Source organism: Solea solea, chromosome 21 (assembly GCF_958295425.1).
Source record: "Solea solea chromosome 21, fSolSol10.1, whole genome shotgun sequence".
Lineage (NCBI taxonomy): Eukaryota > Metazoa > Chordata > Actinopteri > Pleuronectiformes > Soleidae > Solea > Solea solea.
The window spans coordinates 3,366,334-3,392,673 of NC_081154.1; the positions used below are offsets into that span (position 1 = coordinate 3,366,334).

Consider the following 26,340-nt stretch of genomic DNA (forward strand, 5'->3'; position numbering starts at 1 on the left):
ACGTCCATGAATAAGTGAACGGCCGTTGTAAAGCGGCCTACTAAACTAAACTGCCTGGCATTTTAAAGCCGCACCCGTGACCCCGGCTTTGTCATGACCATTTTGCTGCTAGTGCTCCGGGTGTTTAACCTTGTCATATTAACGCTTTTGTCACTGCAGGGCGAGACGGCTGGGGCCAGGATGGGCTGGAGGTTTTTCTTTTTGGGGTTTTTTTTTTTTTTCCCTTTGCGCTCCCAGATCATCAGATTGTTAGTGACTGTGTCTCAGGGCTGCCAAGAAACATCAAAGCCTCCGAGACTTGTTCACTTCATCTTTGAACCTCTACAAAACATGCCCTCTCTCTGCCTGCATTCCTATCGTACGTCTTCTGTCTTTCTTTTATTAATAGCAGTAAAAAAAAAAAAGTGTGTAACACAGAGTTGCACGAGGGAGTGAGAATCAAATCAAGTGGAAAATGAAAACAGAACCACCTTGTTGAGGACTTGTTGTGGGCCTTGTAGCTCCCGCCGTGTGCGAGGGGCTCTGACACGTCAGACGCCAGCACTCTGTCAGAGTGAGGAGACAGTCTGAGTCTGAGCAAGCCCGCGCCGAGAGGGAGCAGCCTCCCGTCAGCTCTTTGCCTAGATTGATGGCTACCTGAGGCAGAGATCAAAGTCAGACAGGATACATACGCCTCAATGTTTAACTCTTTCATCTGCTGCCTTTTCTACATGAGTCACGACCCTTCACCTGACTATCTGTTTGACCTCTGACTGATGAGCGGGATTGGCCGCTCTGAAAGACGGCTTTTCTTCTTTACTGGAGCAAAAACGAGTCTAAAGTGTACTTTTTTTGATTAAAAAAGTAGCAGTCCTTTAAAAATTTAAATATATACACAGTAGAGGTCAACCGATTAACTGCCATTTTTATTATTTCCACATTTTCACTCTGAAAATGTTGAGAAATGTTAAGATTTCATTTAAGATTTGTCTTTTATCCAAAAGGTAAATCTGACAAGTTTATTTTGCTACTACCTGTTATTATTTTAGTGTATTTAGTGTAAATGCACTGCAATATAGATAATAGAGAGTATAATATGCTTATTAAAGGGCTACTTTCCAGAGATAAATGTGTTATTTGACACAGTTGGAATTGAAAATTAACACATAAAATTGACAGAAAGTCGACATCAAGGTCACTTCCTGCTAAGAAAATAAAAGCTCTTTACTGTACTGTGTTTCTGTGAAGTTTTATGAGTAAAACTGGTCAAATTTGGCCGAAATAAACAGACACAGCAGCATCATAAGGATTTTCAGTTTGAAAAACGGCCCTTTAAACATTTTTGTGTATCACTGAACTCACTGATCAGCATCAGCTTCTAAAATACAGTGTGTAACGGTTGGTTCCTCAAACTTCAGCGCTTTTCTCACACTGGCGGAGGGGCTGTTTGCATTCCAGCAGCGAGAGTGAGGACAATTAAGCCGTTTCCCCTCCAATCTATCTCCCCGCAGCCAGCCCGTCGTCCAGGCAGCCCCGGGTAGATCAAGGGGAAGTGCAGCTGCGCGGCCAATGTGTGCCAGGGCTGCAGGACCAGAGAGCGAGAAGATTGGGGTTAAAACCCTCCTGGCCCTCAGATTGGCTTCCATACCTGAGTGGACGCACAGATGAGCCGACAGCTGTAGCCTGTAGTTGCACAGTGTCATTTCTGCCACTAGGGGTCTCTCGGTTAGGACAAGAATGTCAGGAAGCCGCGAGGAATCATGGGAGTTGCTAGTTAGCGAATTAGCGGTCAAACACGCAACAACAACAGTAGAACTAGTAATACCAAATATTTCCTTCCACACTGTGGTGTTTCATGCAAGGTTTACCCTAGAAGTTACACTAGAGATGGTAAAGTGGGTGAGATTATTACAGAAATATGAATTTCTATGGTGTTGGAAACATTTTGCATCAATATTTGAATGCAGTAATGTCACATATTATACCTTTAAGACTCTTAAGGGATGCACGATATTGGACTTTTTGCCCGATATGCTGATCTATCAGGAGTGTCAGGGCCGATAGCCCATTTATATCGTGGACTATTTATGTTAACACATGATAACAAACACTTTTATTTTGAAATTATGTGAAATATCATCAACAATATTATTATTTCAAGGTCTAATTCAAAAGTGTGACTTTTTTTTTTTACATTTGGCCTACTGGCCAAACCAGACACTCGGCCGACCTCCAGGTCATTTGAGTTTGAGAGCCCTGATTTAGTCTCTTCTGTCGTGAACTTGACATAATATTTTTCGTACTCATGTCGCAGCAGACGTGGATAGAAAACATCTTTGTTGGGCCAAAATAAATAAGCATATAAGTCGAGGAGGTAGTAGTAGTAGTCTGTTCGCCGATATCCGATACATTTTAAAGCCAATATTGTGCCGATAATATCATGCATCCACCTATTGCAGCAGCAGATACATTAATGCGTTGCGTAAAAAAGAAAGAAGCGTTAAATGTCATCACACACAGTCCATTCCTGTGTTTTTTGGTTTTTTTTTACCCCCGGGCTCTTTAGACTGGCCACTCCAAAATCAATTAGCCAAATCACATTTCACAAAAGTTGCTGGAGTTGTGCTTTCAGCAGCTAGGCCCCTCAGGTGTCTCAGTGGCGGCTTAAAGGTGCGGACCGCAAGCCTTGGTTTAAACTGTGTGGGATTAAACCAAACAAAGAGCCACAGATATCCAGCCACACCTGTGCAACTGGCTCCTCAAGGACCACGATTAGAAAGAGTCTTTAGTCCAAATGGCGGATGCTCAGAACTTAATCTCCCAACTCTCGGGCCATCGGAGGTATCCGTTTCCCACAGCACACACCGTCCTGTACGGACACAGGACCGTCGTATGACAGGGACTTCCATCTCCGCTCTCCCCTCTCCTAAGTCCAGGTGATCAATCATTTACATGTGTAATTAGGAACGGGTGTCAAAACAGAAACTGTACACTCGCTGAGGGACCCTGTGTGTGGTGCACTGACATCAGACTTGGCAAGCGGCGCGTAAACAGGGTCAGAGAGAGACAGGGAGGCAGAGGGAGAGAGAGAGGGAGGGAGGGAGGGAGGAAAATGAGATGTTGAGATGTTGAGGTCTTTCTGACACAATCAACTTCTTACCACCCAGGGGGCAAAACTCCTCCTTGGCATATCGAGTTATGTGAGAGCATATCTACTGTACGTATCTGGTGACTGCATTGTGTAGCACTTTAACGCAATCCACTGAAGATTCACCCCCCCCATCCCCCCCTCCTTTTGATCGTATCTTAAATAGTTTAAAAACAAAGTGAAGTGAAGGGAAGCCATGCCGTAAGGGTTTATATATAATCTTGATAAAGTCGATATGGTTACACAAACGGTGCAGTTGGGAGACAAAGTGCGATTACTTGTGTATGTTCAGTGGGTCTTAAACTGACTTTGGTCCTTTAAATAATAAAAGGAGCTGGTAAACGGAGGAAAAAGGATAGAAAATGACAAAATCCAGGCCAGAATATGTAGAGTTTAAACTGTGCCAGCAGAGTTAAACATGGTACAAATGGATTTGCTCCCCACGAGCTGCCAGATAAAACTGTTTTGGGTCTGTGACATGGGGCCATTTCGCCACCTAGTGGCGCGGAGGCAGAAACTTTAATCAATATATCGCTCGTGCTCGGATACAGGGACATAAATAGTAGCCAAATTAACACAACGTAGTCGAGTTAGTTACATATATCGGATTTGTAAAGATCAGCATCAGCTACTAAAAATGCGATATCAGTGGATCTCTCAGTTTACAGTCTTCCCCAGAACAAAACTGGAACTGTTGGTTCCTCAATTTAGTAGTGCTCTACCGACTGAGACTGAAATCATGTGCAGAACTTGTTCTGGATCAGCACTAACACTGATCCCCTTGAGCGGAGTCAAAAAGTCAAACATTTCTGGCTTAATTCAAGTGGCTCGTTGGTCTCCCGAGTGCCCAACCAGCCATTCAGTCATTTCGAGTCATAACAAGGGATTACACACTGCCACAACAAACATGTCCCTGTGTAAAGTGATGTTTAGAAAAGGCACGATGAAAGGACAAGAAGGGATGCTATGGCTTTACTTTGCCAGGAAATCTCATAGATGTAAACACAAACAAACGCTTTACAGTAGCAGTGTGACATTCACAGGCACAGTTTGTCGACCTGAACAAAACATTTTCTCGCACTCACTGAAAATACCAATGCCCAATAATCCACCTGTCACCTGAGGGGGATAGGTGTGGTGCTGCGGGGCTAAGGAGGGGATATGTGCAGGCCACCGTGACTTATGTGGACTCATCCAGCCGCCACCTCACCTCAGCGGCCAGGGGGTGAGTGGGTGTTTAAAAAGGCAAGTCAGAGGCCTGAAGTTTAGAGTTTCCCGACACTGAGTGCTTGAGCTTTGAAGAGGCAGGTCCAGTAATGAATTGGAGCATTGTCTGCTCGGAGGGAGAAGCCTCCGGGTGGGACATCACATCAAAGGAGGTCCTGCTTTATTACTTGCAGCGTCAGGTCAGGTATGCAAACTGGACAGAGCCAAAAAAGCGAGGTGCGTTTCCTAGGGTTTTATGCTAGGGGGAGCTGGAGACGTTCAGTGGAAAGACGACGGCAAAAAGAAAGCTCGTTTAGAAATCACGTGAAAAGCAGATAGCGGCGGACAAAAGGAGGCACGTGTCCACTGAGGAGTAAAACACAGCATTCCTCAATTAATATGAAGACAATATTAGATGTGAAGCAGCAACAAAACACAAGTCCCCAAATTTTGATCAAGGATGGAACGATACCACTTTTTTTTTAGTCCGATACGGTCATTTTAGTCCATTTATGAACACATTTGTGCTGAGTCATTTCATATTGTTCCCCCAAAGGAGAAATAAACCAAACCCAAACATGACTCAGCTAAAATGGTTTTGCATATAGGATTTTTGGACCGTATCGGATTGTCTGATATTGGTATCGGACCGATACCAAGCCTTTTACTCAAGGTTTAAATTATTAAATTTATTATTATTATAAATTAGCTTATGTGAACAAATTAAGTTGTGATTCATTTCTCAATCATGTATCTCTTCAAACTGTCTGACTTCATTGATCAAATTCAGCCTTTTTTCCTTTTGTGTTGACCCAGACTTTATCTCTGTGAACTATACTGTAACACATAGGTAATATTTGTGGAAGGAAACGTGCATTTTCTGAAAAGTTTGCGCTACATTTCAATAGAAACTCTGTTACTGATTAATGAAGGAAACATTTTAAAAGAAGCTCATCTTAGAGATGTAAAAATATACGATTTTATTGACTCAGGAAGTGGATCCATCCATAAATGACAGGAGCTAAAGATGAAGCAGGATATGATTGTGCTGCGTTACGGAAAGACGGCTCTTTAGTGAAGTGGCAGCTCAAGTGTTAAAGATGTCAAAAAAGAGGAAACCAGGTCACTTTCGGTTTGAATGTTGTCAACTAATGTTTGGCGTCTTGGGAATGAGACTGTACAATTTTGGGTTTCATGTCATGCTACCAACTGCTTTGGTGTCGCACCACAGCGTGACACACCCAGCTGTGGTCTGCAGCGCAGATGTAACCATGAGACAAGTTTTCTCTCAGACATGTGACACTTTTTTTTTTCTTCTTTTTCTTCCTGTCCAGCCTCCACCTACACCACCACCACCACCACCACCACCAGGCGCTTCTCAGTGCAGACACGGTGAAGAATGCACTGACCGCTCCTCTCGAGTGGCTCGACATCGTCCCGAGGCCGGAGCAGCCTCGCGCTCACAGGCTTGTTGTCTTCCCGTGACATTCTCCTCCTCAGAGTGAAGAGGGGCAACAACACACCTTTGCTTTGATGTCAAAGTGGCTCGGGTGCTCAGAGGATGAGGCAATCACGCGCGAGACACAAACACCTGGACGGAGTGGAACTAAACAGGAATGCACCTCAAGATGGTGACGGAGCAGATGTCAGATCAGCAGCGCGTTTCCCACACTGAAGGACGACGTGTAAATCAATAAAATCTCACAGATGAAAGAAGATTAAACTGCAACACAGATATATGACTATATTATTATATTATATAGAACTACAATAATCAATAACTAGGCTATTCCCAGCTAACACAAAAACACACACACAAAATACTGTAAATCAGGGTTGAACAATTAATCAAAATTGTATCGAATTCGCACACACCCTACTGCAATTTTCAAATCGCAGGAGACTAAATATTGTGTCAAAATGTGATTTTAGATGAATTACTGTCTCGATCTATACACATCTCGTTCTACAGACTGAAGGGACGTCTTTGTTTCTCACAGATCTGCACAAATATCACACGGTCGTCATTTTAAATGTGTTTTTTTTTAATGAAAATAAGAATAATGGTGTAAAAATTCCCTCAGATATTGCAAGTCCCGTCAAAGATATGTTCAAAAGTCTAATATCAAAGTATGAATGTGGCAGCATCACTCTGATCCATCTTTGTAGCTCGTGTTTCTAAATTATTATCATTTTTTTACACTTTTACGGTTTATTTTGAAGCAGAAAAAAACAATTACAACTCAGTGATTATGTTACTGTAGGTACTATTTTGCATGCTTTACTTCAGGCTCTTATAAAACATCAACAAAAGCCATTTAATGGTGTGTGTTTTGTCAAATGTCACCATGTGCACTGCTTGTAAACCTCTGTTGGGGTTCGCCTCGACACTCACTTGTCACGTCAGGCCGTTAGAAGTCAAACCGATTGTTAAAATGCTTTGATTGACAGGAAAAAGCAACGATGACAGGGAGACGAGTGGCTCAGTGACAGCTCTACATTACGGAACATGACTGACATCATGGCCTGAATGTCGGAACCAAACTGAATCACTTTTGTCTCTCTCACAGGAGACACCAGTGTGAGAGACAGTACATATACAGTATATTCTCCCTCCCTGTGTGGTGGATCGCTTCCCTGTGGGAACTAACACCGGCTCCATTTCTCTCCTTCTGCTTCTCACCAGCTGGGGACTGCTGCTGCTGCTGCTGCTGCTGCTGCTGCTGCTGCTGCTGCTGCTGCTGCTCAGCCACCCAGCCATAATGTCATAATTGTCTGGTTCCTCTGCTCCTCTTCAAGCGCCGGGACACAATGGACGGCAGCTTAGGGCGGAGTGTGAATAAGGGCCCAGGGAAACTGGGTGGGTCCCAGATTATTCCCACACCTGCTGCTCCACGAGGTGGCAAATCAGTTGGGAGTTGTTGTTTTTTTTTTAACTAACCAGTCAAAGTGCCTACTGTACAAGCCCACAGGGGCAATGTAATGATCTGGAGTTGCTTCAGTTGGTCTCGGCCTCATTATGAGTCCCAAGAATAAGGCCGGCTAACTACGCGCACACTAAATGACCGCGTTTTCTGGCATATTCCAACACAACATCAGGATTTTCACACATGGACCGGCCACCACAGAAACCAGACCTCGACCTCACTGAGAAGGATGTGACTTAACACAGCGTCCCGCTTATGGAATTAGATTTGTGTCAGTGTTTTCAAACAACACCCTTCAGGAATTAAGCAACACTTTTTAAGAAGCAAAAAAATATCGATTTAATCATTCAAAAATATTGTATTTTATTGTTTAATATACACTAGTGCTTTGCGCTCCCTCACTTGTTGGTTTGTTTGCTTGGTGGGAGGGCCTTAGGAAGCTGCCTGCTGATTGGCTTGGAGTCGCTGTCCGTCTGGAAGTCGTCAGTCGACAACCGACAAAATAATTGTAAGTATCTAACGTTTATAATCTGACCCACAAACAAAAAACCATGGCGCAAAGAACAAGTGTGTTTTAAAACAATAAAATACAATATTTTTGAATGATTAAATCGATCGATTTTTTTTTGCTTCTTAAAAAGTGTTGTTTGAAAATATTGATATATTTCCATACCAACTCCATTAGAAGTACTAGAAAAGATAAACGCGATGCCACAACAACAGCTGTGGGCAGTCTATAATGTAGCTGCATAAACAACATTGAGTGGTTTTATGAGATTGGCACATTTAATATTACTCTCCCTATTGATTAACAGATTTGTCAATGCGTCACCAAACCACTTGAAAGTCAACAGCCCTCCATCAGTGGAGCTCCCCAGGTCTCAATTAGCCCTGATGACTTACCAAGTGGGAACTTGTGTTTAAATCAACCAAGGAAATTATTGCAGGGGAGGCTCAATAATTGATTCTAGGCCCCTGAACCACAAAACAATTACTGATTACTTATCTCTGTTTGTCAGCGATGACAACAGGGGTTTCAATAAAACAACAGGAGGGGAAAACAAAACTGCTCACAGGAGACCGGGCCTCGCACGGGGAAGAAGAAAAAAAAAAAACGTAACCTGGGAGAGGATGTTATCTTGCATATAGATTACGCAGAATAATTTTAAATAAAAAAAAAAAAGAAGAAGATAAATCTAGCTTCTTTTTTTTCTTCTCTGGCATTAACATGATAAATCTGTGCCGGGTTAAAAATGTTAATAAAACGAAGAAATGACGACAATGATGACACATCACTTATTTATCATCATCCCCCCGGTGAATAATAGCCTCGTTAAAACGCGAGCATAAAAAACAAAACTGGGGGCACATGGGATCGAGAATCAGGTGGATGGGATGCGGCCTCGTCTGCACAGGTAAATGAAACCACGCTGCCATCTGCCATGAGCACATGAATCACCTGTGTACTGAGTTCTAATGTACACACTCGATGTAAACCTGAAGTCCTCCAGATTTCCTTATAAGTCACTAAAGCTCATTTGTGGTGGACGTGACCGGCATCAGCAGTGATGTACTTCCTGTGGGTTTGTCCCCTCAGTCTGGCCCACAGTGAGATCTCCAGATAATGCTTTAAACTGGGGCTGGTTTCTCGCCAGCTGCCTCCTCTGGTCACATTAACTTGGACCTCATTAGTCATAATCTGCTCCCCAGGGCCCGGCCATGAAAAACCTCTTGCCTGGCAACTGCGTAAACAAAAATGCTCCGAGCAAAAATGTTTCCTGAACCAAGAAGATGAAAAAAAAAAAGCCCTAAAATGTCTTATCTGATGCATGGAGCTTTGGCCGTTCTCCTGATTGAATGAGGCAGAAAGGAAAGACTCCTTCTCTCAATGTGGAACGTTCAGATAACAGAAATAGAAAGAGAAATCTGCATGTGGAGACAAACACGGTCTCTGCTTTGTGAATAACGGCACTGTTTCTCCGAGCGCTTACCTAACGCCCCGAAAGCATGCATCCATCCATCCATCGCAGATGCAGTGGAACAGCACATGTATTTGTGGCCGTGCTATTGCTGGGAATATACTTCGTAAAAGGACAAAGAGACGCTAAGCTAAGCAGCGAGCAATAACCTGAGGACTCGGGCTGAGGAATTCAGACAAGACAAACTGTTAATGCCAAGCAGAGTGACTGATCCTGCTCACATACAAACATGTAACCTCTTCATTGGCTGTGTCGGGGTTAGCACTTCAAACACATCCATATTTCAGTGACAGAAGGCCCCCCCAGGCTAAAACAATCAATTTTCTTGTAATCTTTTTTTAAATCCACCCTAGGAGCAGCGAGACAGGCCTGCAACAATGGGGAAACTTGTCGGGAGAGGATACGCCATGGGAGACGGTATCACAAGCTGAACATCACAAAGAAGTCTCTGGTTAAGTCACTTAAGGCAAACTGACTTTTCTTAGGTGATCTGATCTAGGTGATCAATAAAGGATTCTAAAAAAGAGGAAAAGAGATGTGATGATGAGCTGATTTAAGATTAAAGTGTGGGATTAAATGCTTAAATGCTCCATTATAACAGAGACATAACAGCGACAGAATAGAAATAAATATTAATATGAGATGAAGATATCAAAAAATAAAACAACATACTCTGCAGGTATGACAGTCTGGACAGTCGGGTCAAACGTGAAAAAACTACTCGTTATCAATAATTATCATTGGTTTGAAACTTGGTTTCATGGAGAGAAAACACTTTTTAAAACCCTTTAACAGCGAGCGTATCACAGACGACACGTTTGCCCAAGCGCACTTAGCTTCACCGTAAATTCCCTGAATTTTCCACTGTTTCTGAAAACTGAGGAGTTTCACATCAAAGGCAACATGTGGTTATTACGGTAATTTCTCTCGTGCTTCACAAAAACTTCAAATTTGCTTAAATTTTAATTATGTTTTACTGTGTTCAAATTTCAAATATAACATGCAAAAAAAATTGTTTGTTTTTCTTCATTTTAAATTGTCAATACACTACTTTACCATGCAGTAGTAGTAGTTTTCCTGCCAGATATTGAAATTTATTCTGGAAAAAAATGGGCAAAAGCACTTAGTTACAGGACATTTTCTGGCCCTTTTATGGTTAAAATAAGCAAACAAATAAAAAGTCCAGACAGACATTTTGAGGCTTAGGTGTTAAAGGGTTTTAAACATAACTTCTGCACAAATCTGAGGCAAAACATTGAATAGCAATGATGATGTGTCACAAAAAGTGTCTACTCAACATTCTGAACCTCTGTTTTATTGATATTGAAGAAAATGACATTGTCAAATAAATGTTATTGAATTATGGCCCAGTATAAATGAATCAAGAGTTGATTTCAGATGTAAGTTCCATCTTTCCTCAGGTGGCTCACGTCTTCTCTGCCAGTTTACCGTCATTGTCATGCAGCTCCTGCCCAGGGCCTTGACGGCCACAAGGGCCCAAAATGGCTCGGGGGGGGTCAGCGACTATTGTTTTACCATAAGGTTTAAAAGAAAAAAAACAAAAAAACATCTGTTTTGTCTGCAGTACACACAGACTGCAGAGCCAGGAGGAATGCTGTGCTAAGTCCGACCAACAATGGCAACAAAAAACATCAACAAAAGCCAAAAGGGCCAAACCCAAACTAAGGTGCCTCCCCTGGACTTACAATGCTCCTGCTTACCTCACACACTCCCTCCATTACAACTCAACTTCTGCCCCCTGCCAAGCCAGGAATGCTATGGACAGTGACCTTTTCACCCAGGTGTCCCACCTTGGTTTCTCAGGAAGATTAGGAGGTGGAGGAACTGGGAAAGTCCATCCCACTTGGAGAGGATTCCAGGTTTGCACCCAGGTACTAGGTTTGGTAGATTTTGTATTTCATGCAACAACTAATTGATTGATCACCAACTATTTTGATAATCAGTTTGACGGTTGTATTAATAAAAGCGAGATTTGTGCTTTCAGTGTCTTTACTTGTTTCTCCATCATAGTACAGTTCAGTTCGGTACAGTACAGTACGGTCCTGAGTGGTAAAGCCCTGGGTCAGCCTTGCGTTGTCGAAACAACGGTTTCTTTTGCCCAATCATCTGACTCTTGTGGGTCTAGCCGTACCTCTGGTACCCCAAGGGAAGGGTACCGAAGAATAGGTACTGAACCGTTCCACTCCGTGGAAACACACCACTATAGACCATATATTAAAATAGACAGTCACAGTGTCTCCTGCAAACAGGCTCTTTTAAAACAATATCAGTTGTCAGTTGGACTGGTGTCCACTCACAAGTGCTGTACTTTCTTCTAAATAGAAAATTATTTACATAACCAACGTCATGTGATGTTGAAGAAGACAACAAACTAGTGTGTGAGGCCATAAACTCGTCAGGAAAATGTCTACTGATCTTATAAATCAAGAGAGAAATCAGCATAGACTTCTTGCAATCGACTGAGTCGCCCCCTGGTGGCTAGCTGCGACTTCCACCCTCCACCCTAAGAGGGCCATGCTCAATTCTTACATTCTCCGGCGCCTCTATGATAACAAAGTAAAAGGAAGTTATGATTTTGAGGTGTGGGAACATTTTTCACCATTTTCTAACAAAGTATGAACCAAATAACCAAGCGGCCGATCCATAACAAAAATAATCATTAGCTGCAGCCTAGAAACAACTATTTTCAGCTTTTATGCTTCACTGGTTTGGCTGTTGGCCAAAAAATGTGGAGCCAACGCAACAGTTTGTTTAACAGAGCTCTCCACCATGAATCAATGAATGCAGCCTCATTAACGAGGCTTCTCTTCGGTGGCTGCAGCCTGTTAGTAAACACAAAAGTGCGATTAGTGAATTTATGGGCTTTGCTTTCAAACTCGCTTTCCATTGACATCAATGTTGTTGTTGGAAAGTTGCCCAAAACCAGGGTTCCAGGCGCCTGCGAGGATCCCGGAGAGAAAGGAACCACAGGGAGTGCTGTCAGGTGTGCTCATCAGGTAGCATACATCTCTACACCAGCTGTCTGGGTGGCAACAGTGGCCCACCAGCTGATGACATCACAAGGTCCCCTCAGGGAGCGTGACAGAATAACCACAGCATGTACACAAACTCATTACTTTTACTGCTTTATGCCACCGAACTCTCTTCAGCACGTGATACGCGTCTTAATCCAATTTTTAAAAAGACGCTGAATGCCTCTGCTTCTGTGTGTGGGACTATAAATTATGGAAAACAGGCTTCGCTGCATGTCTCTACTGCATGTCTTGCATCGAATAATCATGTCCAGAGAAGTGACGCGTGCCAAAAAACAAAAATGTCTTCGAGCAAATAGCTAAAAAGTGTTGTAACAGAATCCGCTCTCCATCTGCGCGGCACATTGGAGGATTACCTCAGCCGCGCTGAGTCACTCGGTGTTTGCGCGGCGCTGCGGAGACAAACAACAGCAGCAGCGGTCAGAAAAGCTGCTGATGCACGGCATATATTAACGTCCCTCTGCAGCAGCTGGGCGTTACCTACAAACCAGAACCTGTGGGTTTTCTGCAAGTGGAGCGTTCACAAGTCAGAGAGTCTGATATTCCAACACTCGGATAAAAGCAGTAATCCACGCTCAGCGCTCGGTCCTGATAACTGTGGGTTGGCAGCCATTATTGCAAAGAGTAACCAGATGCTGCCACAGCATGATCCCTCCGTCTCCAGGTTATCAAATCTTTAATCTTCACTCTTTGTCTTGTTATACGCAACACGGGCTTGAATGTACACGTGTGATCTTTTCCATCTTTATAAACGATGATCATGAAACTAGAGCTTCATGAAGGTGAAGCTCTAGTTTTGGTTGCCTGTGGATTAACGTTCATCTACATATGTGTGTATGTTACAGTCAGACAGCAAACAAAACACTTACTAATTAGCATATTTCCATGTTAAAGGAACACTCTGTATAACATTTATTGGTGAAATTGCATATTGCAGCCGGATATCCCTCGCCTCAGGATTCCATTCCAAATTGGAAGAATTTATATAGCCTTCAGTTAGCATCAAAACGCCAAAGGATGTTTATTTTGCTCATTGTGGTCTAAAATGGTGGCCTCTGTATAGAGCTGACCTGACTCCTGATAGAAATATAAATATAAATACGATTTCTGCTCAGCCTCCCCGTGTGTGTGTGGGTTTTCGCCGGGTTCTCCGGTTTCCTCCCACAGTCCTAAAACATGCAGATTTGGGGATTAGGTAAATTGGAACCTCTACATTGACCGTAGGTGTGAGAGTGAATGGTTGTTTGTCTCTACATGTCCCTGTGATGGACGGGCAACCTGTCCAGGGTGGACCCCGCCTTTCAGCGTATGTCAGCTGCGATTGGCACCAACACCCACCCATGAAGTCCGGGAGGTGCTACTGTGTCCCCTTAACCAAAGGCGTTTTCAAAAAATCCTTTGTCCCAAACGCCATCAGCATCCTTAATTCAACAATGCACTCTTAAAGGCTTATGTTACCCCTCGACTACTCCGTTCATCAAAGGATTGTCGTGTGGTGGTGCCGACACCCCGCACAAGACAATCCAGAACTCTTTTCATGTGTCTTTCCACGCTGGTGGAATGACCTCCCAGGCGCTTCCAGAACCTGTCTATCTTCAAGAAGCTCTTCCGAGAGCATCTTCTGTCCTAGCACGTACCCCCTCCTCCTGCAGTTGGAGTTCTTCCCTTCCATGTAGCTTATTCCTCTCATGTAAGTCACTTTGGATAAAAGCTCCTGCTAAATGCTTAAAAGTGACCAAACCAACAGACATTCACTTGAATTGCTCTACTTTTTGACTCTTATTTGAATGCATTTTCCTGTGTTTTTATTGTGTTATTTTAGCTTTTACCTCTTGTTCTTAGTGTAAACAGTGTTGTGTTGTCTCTTATTGGTGAGCCAAAGACAATTTTCCACCTCGGTGGCCAATAAAAACGTATTCTATTCTATTCATTGGGGGTAATGAAAATCAACCATTCATATAATGAGGTGATTGTGCGCTTACACATAATCAGTGGCACATTTGCCAACAGTATGAATCAACATAGTTTCTTATAAATGTTCTGTGGTCTTTGATTATATATCACCTTAAAGTGAATGCATCCTTTCCACTGGTCCATCAATTATGGCTGTGTAGAGCACGTGTACATTAACATGTTTTCTCCTTCTTCCAAATATTTACGGTTGGCGCTCCTGGGCCCGTTCACTAATCTTACCGTTTAAATCAAAACCAGTACCCAGTATAGCTTTTGTATGTTTTAACAAAGAAATTAGGATTTAAAAACAAAAGTGAATGAATTACCCAGTCACAACGAATACTTCCACAATTTGCTAGATCCCAGCCACCCTCTTCGGATATTGACCATGAACGGGGTCTGCGTCTCTGGGTTGGCATTGACGTTTCCAAAGTAAATGATTTGCTCAGGAAGCATCACATCACAGCTACCTAACAGGTCTAAGTAGTATAATGCATTGCCCTCTTGTGAATTTCTTTTTTTTTCCCTCACACACACACTCTGGTGATTATTTTCAGCAGGAAGGTGGAGGTTTGCATGCATCGGAAACGCGATCCATCAGACTCAGAGCGAGGCAGAGGCAGAGGCAGAGGCGGGTGGGCCCATCCCGGCTGACAATATCCAGACACTTTCCTGACAGCTCAGGCTTCACAGCTGACAACCAGGTAAAGAAACAAGAATCTGCACAGAAAATCAAATAGGTGCTTTGTTAAAAGGCCCCGTGTCAACACATGACGTATGACTCAACATCTTACTGTAAATCTACAGTGTAAAGAGAGACGTTGTTGACACAGAAGTGTTTGGATGTTTTTCTGTGCTCGCACACAAACAGATTTCTAATTGTCATATCGGATTTCCGCAGCGCCTCTAACAAACAGAAACATGCGCGCTCATTGTCCGGGCCCATCTGTGCTAATCCACACAACTGACTTCCTGCTGCAATCAAACCCCGTGTAAACTTCACATTATTAACAAGATGGCCGCCTCTGCTGCATTATTTCACCACCGATGGGTCTAAATCGACCCAATTACCTGCTGCTTCCTTAAATACTCAAAGCCGAGTTACTGAAACTTGCCAGCAGCGGCTCCGCGAGAGCGTTTCGCCTCATGTTGTTTCTTTATGTGTGCTGTGAAATGACAGTTTTCTGCTGTGACTTTGGGAGCGTGCATCATCACGCAGACTGACGGCAGAGTAGGCAGTCATGTCTACCATCACAGTAGGAGTAGTATTATTCAAAATGCCATTTTTTGGCTTGCACATTTTTAAGCCCACAGATGTTTCCATCAACACACACACACACGTCTATCTCGCTGCAAAACCACAGAGAGACAGAGAAGGTGACAGATGAGACTCTCCTCCCCGAGTGGGTTAGCATATGGTAGCAATCAGGGAAAGTGAGGGTCTGCTGGCCCAACAGTAATTAGCGCGTGGCCTCATGTTCATGTTTCTTTTAATAGCGCAACACGGTCCAGTGTGGACTAAAAATAAACAGGGCAATTAGGGGCGGCGAGGAAGGCCATCATTTGAGGGCTCTGACCTTTGAACCGGGGTCACAACCCATATAGAGATATTCATGTGGACCACCTGCAGCCCCCTCTGGGTCAACAGGGGAAAAGGAGCCATGTTGTGTTTATGTTAGGGGTCAGTTGTAGAGAAAGGCCATTGTCGGGTAAAGTAGTTGTGTGAGTAAACACTGTCTATTTATATCGTGTATGTGTATGTGTATATATATATATATATATATATATATATATAATGCTCGCGGCGCTTCAAAGCCAAGATGCAACACTTGGACCACCTGTTGGGAAGTTTAAACTTAGCCTGGTGGTTGGTCTGATGCTTACGTGCAGAAAGAAATGTGTTGGATTGATCAACCAAGTTTGAGTCTGTCGATGTCATATTTAGTATCTGCTCAGCTCGTTTGGAACCTCGCCAGACCAGGTACTAAAAAAAAAGCACCAGGTACTATCACTGATGGAAAAGCAAAAAAAAAACATGAGTCGAGGCGAGATTTAGCACCGTTAAAACAGAAAAGGAGATTGTACAGGACCTATCTCATCTCTTAATGAGAAGGTCAACTTAAAATACTTATAACTTGAATTAAAAAAACTTGCAGCTACCATTTTGTAAAGCATAAAGTAGTGGAATTACTACTTATCAGGGAAGATTCTGAACAAATTAGTGTTAGCAGTAGGTTTTGGTTATTGTTTGTCTGAAGGTGTTAAACATTTCTGTGAGTACGTTTTCTGTGGGAATGCAAAACCATGGATACACCCATAGACACACAGAGACTTTTCATTTCCTAATCCTCTTCCCCCTCCCACCGGCCCAAGTGTTTTCTCTAAATTATCCATGTTTTTTAAGGGGGAATTCAAAGTCCTCATCTACAGCATGACTGTGTTTCTCTGCACACTGGCTTGATGTCCGGCACAGATGTTCACATCAGCCCAAGAACAACAAGTAAAGCTTTTCACACCTGGCAACTCTCAAACAGAACTTGGCACCAAAGAACCTGCAAGTTGTCCCAGATTGACCTTTCACCCCGTGTGATGTCAATGATGCTCTCGACCAATCAGACGCCGGGAGCTGCCCTTGGACTTGCCTGGCCCCAGACACAAAGACAAATGATTCTATCAGATGAAATGTTCTTTAATGGCAGGCAGCGAGGCCAAATGCGGGTCTTTCACAAGAAGCCACATGTGTATTCCTCTGGTTATCATTCCAAATGAGGCTCATTCGAGGCCAGTCTGTGAATGAAAAAGCTAAACACTGGCAGAGACTGGAGGGGAAACGCTGTGTTTGTTACCACAGGGACAGCACACAGAAAAACAGCAGCGTAACAATTTATTTCCTTGTGTCAATATCGCTTCATCATCGGCGTGTTCTCGGACTTGACTGACTATGAGAATAACTGGCAGGCTGTTGGGACTCAAAGAGTCATTTTATGTAGCCGTACATATGAAGCAGATTATGGCCAATATGTTCTGACCTCAATCTGCCAAGAGAAACAGCACGAGCAAGCCACACATCCACTGGCCTCGTTATTTTTAAACCCACATTTGGACTCGGCGCTCTGCGCCTACCACAGCAGAGGGCTGCTGGAGCCATCATCAAACCCGACACAAAGACATTGTCCCTGAGAGTGCAGCTTCAAAAGGAACAACAAGGTCAAGCGCCGTATTTTTAGTCTCTGGTTCAAGCTGGACCTCGTGTAATGGTATGTCATCATAATTTAATATACGTGCACAGATGTATGATCACTCAGCCGTCGTCATGTTACTCAGAGAGGAGGTCAGGGGGCACTTCACCTGGCCACGGGGTGACCTGGTCACTCCTGTGGCCCCTTGTCAGTGGATTAATCCCCCACCCCCGAGAGAAGAAAGACCTCTGCAGCACTTATGAAGCGTTTGTTCCCCCCGTCAGCCTTCAATTGAGGATAATTGTCTCTTTTAGATCTCAAGGGCCTGTGATCTGCCATCCATTGAGTCCAAGAGAGGTTATGTTTCACCTCAGGTTGAGGAGGTTGGTGGGGCCTTCCTGGGGTTGGATTCAAGGAGGCCTTCATTTTTTTTTTTTTAACAGATTCAATGATTCATAACAGATTCAAATATGCCGGCCTTGATATTAGGATAAAACTCGAGAGCATATGTTCTGGATATAGTGCAAAATTACCAGGTTTACCTCTTTTTTTTCCCAGTAAGTCACGTTCAATATCACACCGGAAACCAGTGCAAAAAACAAGACACCCAACAGAAGAGTCCGTCATGCCATCGGGAGAATGGAATCAGGGTTTATCTGTCAGTTTAATCTCTCTTACGAACTGAAAAGTCGAGTCAGCATCTACGCAGCCAAAATAAAATAGAAGAAGGAACTATAGCACATTCACCCAGGTGTCATGTTTCCATCGTCAACCTGAGCCAAAGACCATAAAACCCTGGGTTGACTGCTGGTTGAGTCATATAACCCTCCATTGTAACCATTCCCACTGCAGACAGAAGCCAAATATTAGTGGTTTTTTTTCTTTTTTGACCAGTGGAAAAGACTTCAAACTTATTAGTATTGGTCTGATATTGGTCAAAATCACTGGATACAATCCAATAATCCTATATATTACATGCTTCACTATGCCAAGTTTGGGCTGCTTATTTCTTCTTTTTGGGAGAACAATGTGTTTCACAGTTGTAGAATTATGTCTTTAATGACTTGAATGACTGTATCGGACTAATATCAGTGGATAGAGTTTGTGATATTCAAGTACAAATGCTGTGTTCTACGTCCCTTCCACATCCAGTGCAGCTGACATCAGAGAGGGTTTCCTTCGCTTCCTGCCTTCACTCAATACACCTGCAGCTGCACTCGCATAATCAACTCCCAGAGGTCGATCCTTTAGTGCAACAGCTGTGCACCAGTGAGCGCATCAGATGGGAAATTAGCATAAACTGAGGCCCTCGACTGATTGTTGCGTCTGCACAACATAACAACATAATCATTTTCGAAACGCGGGGCGCGCAGCTTGGATGTTGCCTCGACTCTCGAGAGGCATGCACGTACCCGCACCACACACAAACACATCCCTCCCCCCCACCTTTTCTCCCTCTTTATCACTCCATCTCTCTCTCACACACACACACACATAGTGAGTCTGAATTGTGGGTCAGTGCTCATGTGGTGACAATGTGTGCGCTGTGCTGTGGCAGTGGAGGCAGCAGTCAGTCTGTAAAAAGAGGAAGTGGTGCTGTATACCCCGGAGGAGTAGAGTCCCAGGGAAGAATGTTTATCCTGTCCACCGCCTTTGATCTTTTACTGTTAATCACTTCCTGCACACTGTATATGAACTGAGCTCGGCTGTGCCGTGCCGCGCTGCTGCTGCTGGTGATAGGAAGAGGGTAAGGAAGAGACATTTTGTGTTCTTATATATTCTTAAAACAAATACTCTCTCTCATGGTTTTTGGCTCAGCTAAGATTGGCTGAGATCCCCCCCCCCCCCGCGAGCCTCATGTGGAGGATAAAGCGGTAGAAAATGGACGGACGGATGTTCACACCACTGGGAGTGAACTGCGCTTACATTTGACGTAGACTTCCAGGAAGAGCGAGGACAGAGTTACAGTAAAGCTGCCATGCTCGGGACGTCTGAGGCCCTGACGTGCATCTGCTTCGCCGTGCGGTTTGGAGAGGCGGTGACAGTGCAGTTTGTGGTCACTGTAATTCAAAAATCACTGCCAAGTTTTCACGAAAGCCTCGAACCCTTAATGCCACCGATCACACAAGGAGAGACTCCGGAGTGCTCGCTCATGTCTGGGTTTCTCCTTCTGTCTCCTTCGCTCCGTCCTGTGCGCTCACACATGCATGGGTGAAAGACCCCATGCAATCACACCTAACCCCTGCACACTTTAACCGCCCCATCTCCCCCCATCTCCCCCCACCCCACCATGCCCCGGCATCTGAGAACGTTTATGCAGCTTTTGGAATTCAGAGGGCCCAAATCCTGCACCTGGTGACTGAAATTCAAATGTGCAACCAAGGACATTTGGGCTTAAATAAGAACGTTCCTGATATCCTGCCAAACATACATGTTTGACTAGAGATGTGCATGCAGACAATACACACACACACACACACACACACACACACACACACACACACACAGACAGACAAAAGTCTGTGACAGGTTGAATAGCAACCATCGCCTGCTCTGGCAGTTGACACTTGGTTAGTTGCTGTGTGACGGGTGGGGGTGTGGGGGGGGGTGGATGTGCTGTTGAAAGACAATACACAGACGCTTTTGTCTCCGCGTGACCAGCGTTGTGAAGTGTATTTGCTACAGTAGAAAAAAAAAAAAAAAATAATAATAATAAAATAAATGTTACCACAAGATTATCAGAGGGACAGGAAATGATTTAGTTATTAGAGACTTTGTTTTTATTAATCGAGGAGTGGACGTGTCGGCCATTGTGTGCTCTTGTGTCTGTTGTGACTGCGTGTGTGTGCGTGCGTTTGTGTAACGTGCATGTCTGTGTATCGAGCGCTTTGGCATGAAAGGTCTCTCCTATCAGTCATTCGTTGATGCCCTGCAGCCAGTTCTGCAGCATGCATCCTGCTCTCTCACACACACACACACACACACACACACACATAAACAGACCTATTCTTCTCAGGACACTGCATTGACTTCTATTCATTTAATAAACAAAGCATTAGCCCTCACCATAACTTCACCACAATCCAAATTTTAGCCCTAAACTTAACCAGTTCCTCAGAAATGAAGTTCTGTCTCATTTTAGGACCAGGTTTTGGTCTCCATGAGGACTACAGGTCCTGACAAGGTCAGTGTTTATGGCAGAAATGTAGTAAAAATCTACACCATGCTCCCTGAACAATTACACAATGTTCTGACTGTCCCCACAAAAACCAAATGCATAATCACGGCTGGATTTGATATGCTAATTCCTCAGACTTTCAAATAACCACACGAACCACAAACAGAGCCTCGCACAACATCTGAATTTACAATCCTGGTTTCTCTTCTGACTCATTTTTGTGTGTCTGTGCACTTTCCTATGACTGTGTGTGTGTGTGTGTGTCTCTGATGGAGCTTGCGTGACTAGTAAGCAGTGTGAGCAGAGAGTGGAGTGGAAAGGTTCCTCTCTTGCCTCAGGGAAATAGCAGCGTGTTGTGTGCATCTAACCTCTTTTAATCCCACTGAAACTTTTAAAAGGCAAAAACAGTAATACCCTCAGGTACCCACACACACACACACACACACACACATACAGGCATGATCACATGAGGCTGAACATACATGAACACTATAAGTTACCGCAGAGCCTTTGAGCCGTGTCATATACGTGGGATAAGTCAACAACCCCCCCCCCCGCCCTTAAGGAGACAAAACATATCTTCAATCTTTAATTCTGCATTTGCAAGTTCAATTTCAAAAACAGAAAAATTAATATTAAAATTGAAATTAAATTCAATTAAAAAATGAGGATTACACATGCAGCCGACAGTCTGTCTCTCTGCTCATCACAGCACTTTCTGCCGCTGTCTGCTTCTTGGCACATTTGCTGTGAGTCAGACCAGGCAGTGCAGGGCGTGTCATAGCTCCTCTGCTCTCAAACAAAACATTATTTCTTATTTTAAGTGGCATTTATTTACTTAAACTCGGCCGTGCCAACACGGTTTGTTTTCCAGCACCGGCGCAACAGTCACGACGCGCCGAGGATCCTTATGAACTAATCCAATTCTTCTGGAAGAAGAAGCTCGGTGACTAACCGTGGAGTCAAACCTGTTTGGTTGACTTGAGGAAATAAAGTCGGCGACAGTGACGACGAGCGCGGAATTGCAACAGAGAGACTCAGTGAAAGCACTCGCGTCCCAAACACTATTGAAGAAGTAGGACAAACAACTCAGTCCATAGAGGCGTCTCTTCAAACATCGGCAGCGGCTAACAGGTGGTTAAGCTTGCGGGATGTTTGTAAGGTTTAGGAAAACATTGTGGTTTGGGTTCAAATAAGTACGTCTTTAGTTCAGAGGACCTTCATTATTATGGTCACAATAACAAACACGCAGTTGAAGCTGCGGCGCAATAACCTTGGGTGACTTTTTTGTTTGTTGCCGTCTCCGTTTGGTCTCCTTACACAAATGACGCAACGTTATTCGCGTACTGCGTCTTTCATGTGAAAATGGGCTCTGTCGAGCGATACTGGACCTCTGACCTGACTGAGGGAGCGTTTGTGTGTATACAGCGGCAGCACAGGGGTGGGCGTGGGCGAGTGTTTATGCCGTCAAATCGCTGAACTCACTTCTGGACATTTCGGCATACTTGGCATACATTCAAAATGAAAGTTATCTTGGAAAAAGAAGCAGAAACACTCGCTTATATAACATTTTCTGATAATTCTACAGCCCGAAAAATCAAAACACAGCACGGGAATGAGCTCCATACAGAGAAACACCATGTGGAGCTGATAGGCTTCATCAAGGATTGCGTGAATTCATTTGACAACGGTTTGAATCTAACTGACATTTATTTGTGTTTAAGTTATGGACTATAATTTTAAAGGTTGAGGAATGTTCGTTTTTTGGTTCTCCAGTGTGAAAGTCGAACCATCCTCCTCTTTGAACTCCTCTCCAATTTGTGAGCTTTGTTCACTTGTCTTCTGCCCTTAATTTGCTCAGTAAGAAAAAAAAATAAAAACATCTCAGACACTTTTTTTATAGCACGGGTTTCAACACAAAGGCCATCTTTCTTCTCTTATTAGCATGGCCAGGAAGTGTGCTGAGAGTGGGGCTTTGTTGAGATCACACGCTGGCAGAGGTACACAAACGTTCTGTGTTGCGTAAACGCAAACATTTCATTTTAATTCCTCATTGAAATTCTCGCATGTTTGGCGCTAAGTGCTTGTGGTGTTGTAATTCATCAGTGATCTCTCGTTAATGTGGGCAAAACTGTGGTGTCTTCTTTTCTTTCTTTTTTGCATTTTCTGTTAATGTTGTTGTTGTTGTTGTTCTCCCGTTTTTTTGTGACAGATGTTGCTGCTCACGCTAACAGCCGTGCTCCTCTTCAGTCCAAACAAAACAAACAAATGCAAAGGCTTAATTGAAGTGGATTTTCACTTTAAATTAAGGTTCAATTCACATCCTGTGCTGACATGTTGTTTAAAATTGTCCTTTTGCTAAAGGTACAATGTTTTATACAAGCTTAATGTGTTATTGTGCCTTTCTAAATACATGCAATTACAAATGACAGTCTCATTTAAGGTAAAGAATAAATAACTTCATGCAGACTGCAGGTTTAGTACAGTTAGCCCCAAGCTGGTGGGTTGGGACAGAGAGAAGGGGGTTGTAACAGACATGGAGGCGGGTGAATGGGGACGGGACGGATGGGGTTGGGGGACACCCTGCTGGTTCCCAGCCCAAGTAACAGAGTAACAGGTGGAGGGGGCTGACCCATGTGTGTGTGTGTGTGTGTGTGTGTGCAAGCAGATGAGAGCAGGGCCTTGGGGACGGTGACGGGGGTTCACCTGTTCCACTCATGTCCTGACAGGTAGAATCCCCCCCCCCCCCCCAGATTAACCACAGCCACCCTGTCCCTATGCAGCACCTAACAGTTTCTTTTATTTCAGGAGTCAGTCTGGTCAGTGCAGCGGTGCGTTATGCTCCCGTCTGTGGGTGGATGTGTGGCAGCTTAAAGGTTCCCATCTGTTGTCCTTGACTTGATGCCAGGGGAGCTGGGAATGGGCTGCCTTTGCATCTGCATGCTACATGCTACATGCTGCATGCAGGAAGTGCAGACAATCACAGAGGCCTGGGTTCGAGAACGTCACGCGGTGTTTGTGTTGGAAGCAGTGAGGCGCTTTTTGACACTTTGCCATCGCAGCAGAACAAAATAACACAGAGTCAAACAGATGTTGGCGGAAACGCATAGTGTTCCATTAAATGTTAACATCCCAGACAAATAAACTATGAGAACTCAAATCTGGTCTCATATATGTTTTATACATACAAGCCTCATTGCCACCATTTGTACACATCCATCTTCTTGAAGTGAACAGTTGTCCTCCCTTAATAAGACATTGCGAGTGTCCACAGGCAATCATAACCACGCGCCGCTAATAGCAACGACGTGTGTTCTCCAAGGATCTACTTTGGGCCCAATTTTATTTTCTATTTCTATCAGTGACAGTGATTAATAAATTACAACTGCTATGTCATTCTGAAAGACTCTCCTTCATGACCTTCCTATAAAAGGTTATTTGGGGATATTCCTATTAATAGCCTAAGATTTTACAACTTTAACTCTCATTTAAATGTTTTCCTTATGCTAGGAAATGTCTGCAGTCCAATATTCTCATGTAATTTGTCTGTAAAGCCTTACAGAGTAAATCACATCAGCTTGAATAGTTTGCCGACATATTGCACCAGCAGCTGTGACATTACATCATTACATTTTCCTCTCCTGACATGTTTAAAAAACATTCTAAAATCATCACTTTTAATGTGAGATCATTGATTATTTACTCATTCACCCATGTATGCTCTCAATGTCTGTTGTTATTTGTACTTTTACGTAATTTTGCATATTTCTGTTGCCCAATATAAGCATCATTTTTCAAAATTCTGCTGCTTCGGGCCAGTGTGTCATGTTGTCATGTGTGTCTCTGTGTGTTCCAGCCCACAGCAGGAGACAGGGAAGTGGTGACCTGCTGCAAGCAAACACAGAGCTTTTGTTTGTGGGAATCAGCCTCAGGTGCAGTTGACCCCTGACCTGTAGGCCTGCAGGTTGAACAAAGGGCCATTAAGTAGCGCTGGGCATGTCTCCACTGCAGAACGACTGAGACAGAGAGGGGTTACAGAAAGAGTGCAAAGGGTCAGCACTTCAGTTAGAGTAAGACATGCACATGGTTTTCATTTTCTTTTTGGGATTAAATAAACCAAACAATACATTTGCGCATCATCTCTAGCCTAATAGGGGCCGGGTCATGTTTTCCATGTCCGCATGTCTGCAGAGGTCTGGGGTCCACTTGAAAATACATCATCCACTCACTTAAGTAGAGGAACTCGAGCACATCGCTAGTTTGAGTTGGTAGCGTGCTATTGTTTTGGTTAAAAGAGATAATAACGAAAGTTTGCATGAGGATATGACAGGAAGTCCACTGTCCCTTACAAAGAATACATGAATGGTGCCACTAAACGGAACACTAGACTGATGTGGACCCTTGTTTCAGTATGAGAAGAACCATGGTCATGACAGGGCTAAACAAATAAGCTAAATAAGCTCCTAAATTAAGAATAACGCCACACAAACGTGACTACTTTGGTGTCTGATTTGGGATGTTTATCACTTCACTGGTCCTCTTCATGGAAGCCGCCCCATCAAACATGTGCCGACAGCCACTATCAACACTTGTGAATCCAGACCAGGCCACTTTATCATCATCCAATCACCCGAAACAAGGTTCCCTTGGAAGTATCCTCTTGTCCCCCTGTCACGGCCATAACAAAGTAGAGACAGGGGCATGTCCTTGGGGCTATAGCTGGTGACAGGTAAGTCCCTCTGAATCGGTGGTAACACACAATGCTACTCAGTCTCTCTGGGACCCAGCAGGGGGAACAATAGGGTCACTCAGGAAAAGGCTGGGGTGTGTGTGTGTGTGTGTGGTGTGTCTGCCCTCCACCTGAAACTGCAACAAAATCAAACTCAAGATTTGTACCATTTTTGCATTTTACTGTTAAACTGTTGAAAATGTTAGAATTGAATAGTGTGTGGTGTGCAAACTGCACTGCACGGTGATGATTGAAGCCAGGATTTGGTCCCCCACTTATCCCCCGAACATCCTCCTACTTTCTGGCTCAATACTGCCACCTAGTGCGCTCTCCCAGAGACATAACAGTGAACTCAGTCCATCAGACATCAACTCATGCAGTTCTGTGTATATAACATGACCTCAACGCAAGGGAAATGCATTGAACAGGATGAGGTGGGATTTTCCATTGTATCCTGGAGACACTTTGTCATCTGTGAGCTGAGAAAGACACTTTTCCAGCATAAAAACTGCACTGGACACGTCTGTGTGTGATTTATAGTTGCTGCTCTGATTTTTTTTTAAATCTTTGCTAAAATTCCTTTTTTCCTTTTATGATGAACGTCAAGAGCGAGGTGAAGGGTGAAGTGTCCCTTTGTCCCGCACAGCTGATACAGTGCTCGTGAAAAGGTTTGTCGTCACATCAAAGTTCCCTTAATGAGTTAGTTAGTTAGTTAACTGCAACGTCCTTGTAGAGGAAAAAAAAAAAAACTTGTGTCGCAGCCAAGTACATTTGGTGCAATATGCAAATGACGGCTCCTACAGGCGCCTTTTAAGGACACGGCGGCTCGATGGACAGACATGCAAATTGGATAAGACATGAAAGTCATTTTGGACGCATTAACAAAGTGTTTCTGTCCCCAAAGCCTTTTTAGCTGATGATCTTTAGCTGCTATTATCCTAATAGAGAGCACTTCATTAGCCGTCCTCCTGAGTAGACGTCAAAATGTAGATGTAATTAGCGATGAAAG

At 43.7% G+C, this 26,340-nt stretch overlaps 1 long non-coding RNA gene across 1 annotated transcript in view; it reads right to left on the reverse strand.

Moving 5' to 3' along the window:
• Positions 1–5,763: 5,763 nt before the first annotated feature.
• LOC131448882 (uncharacterized) overlaps positions 5,764–26,340 on the reverse strand; it is a 45,273-nt gene continuing 24,696 nt past the window's right edge. The window contains exon 3 of the long non-coding RNA XR_009234232.1: positions 5,764–6,056. This is a non-coding gene — a long non-coding RNA (uncharacterized LOC131448882). The remainder of the gene's footprint in view (positions 6,057–26,340) is intronic.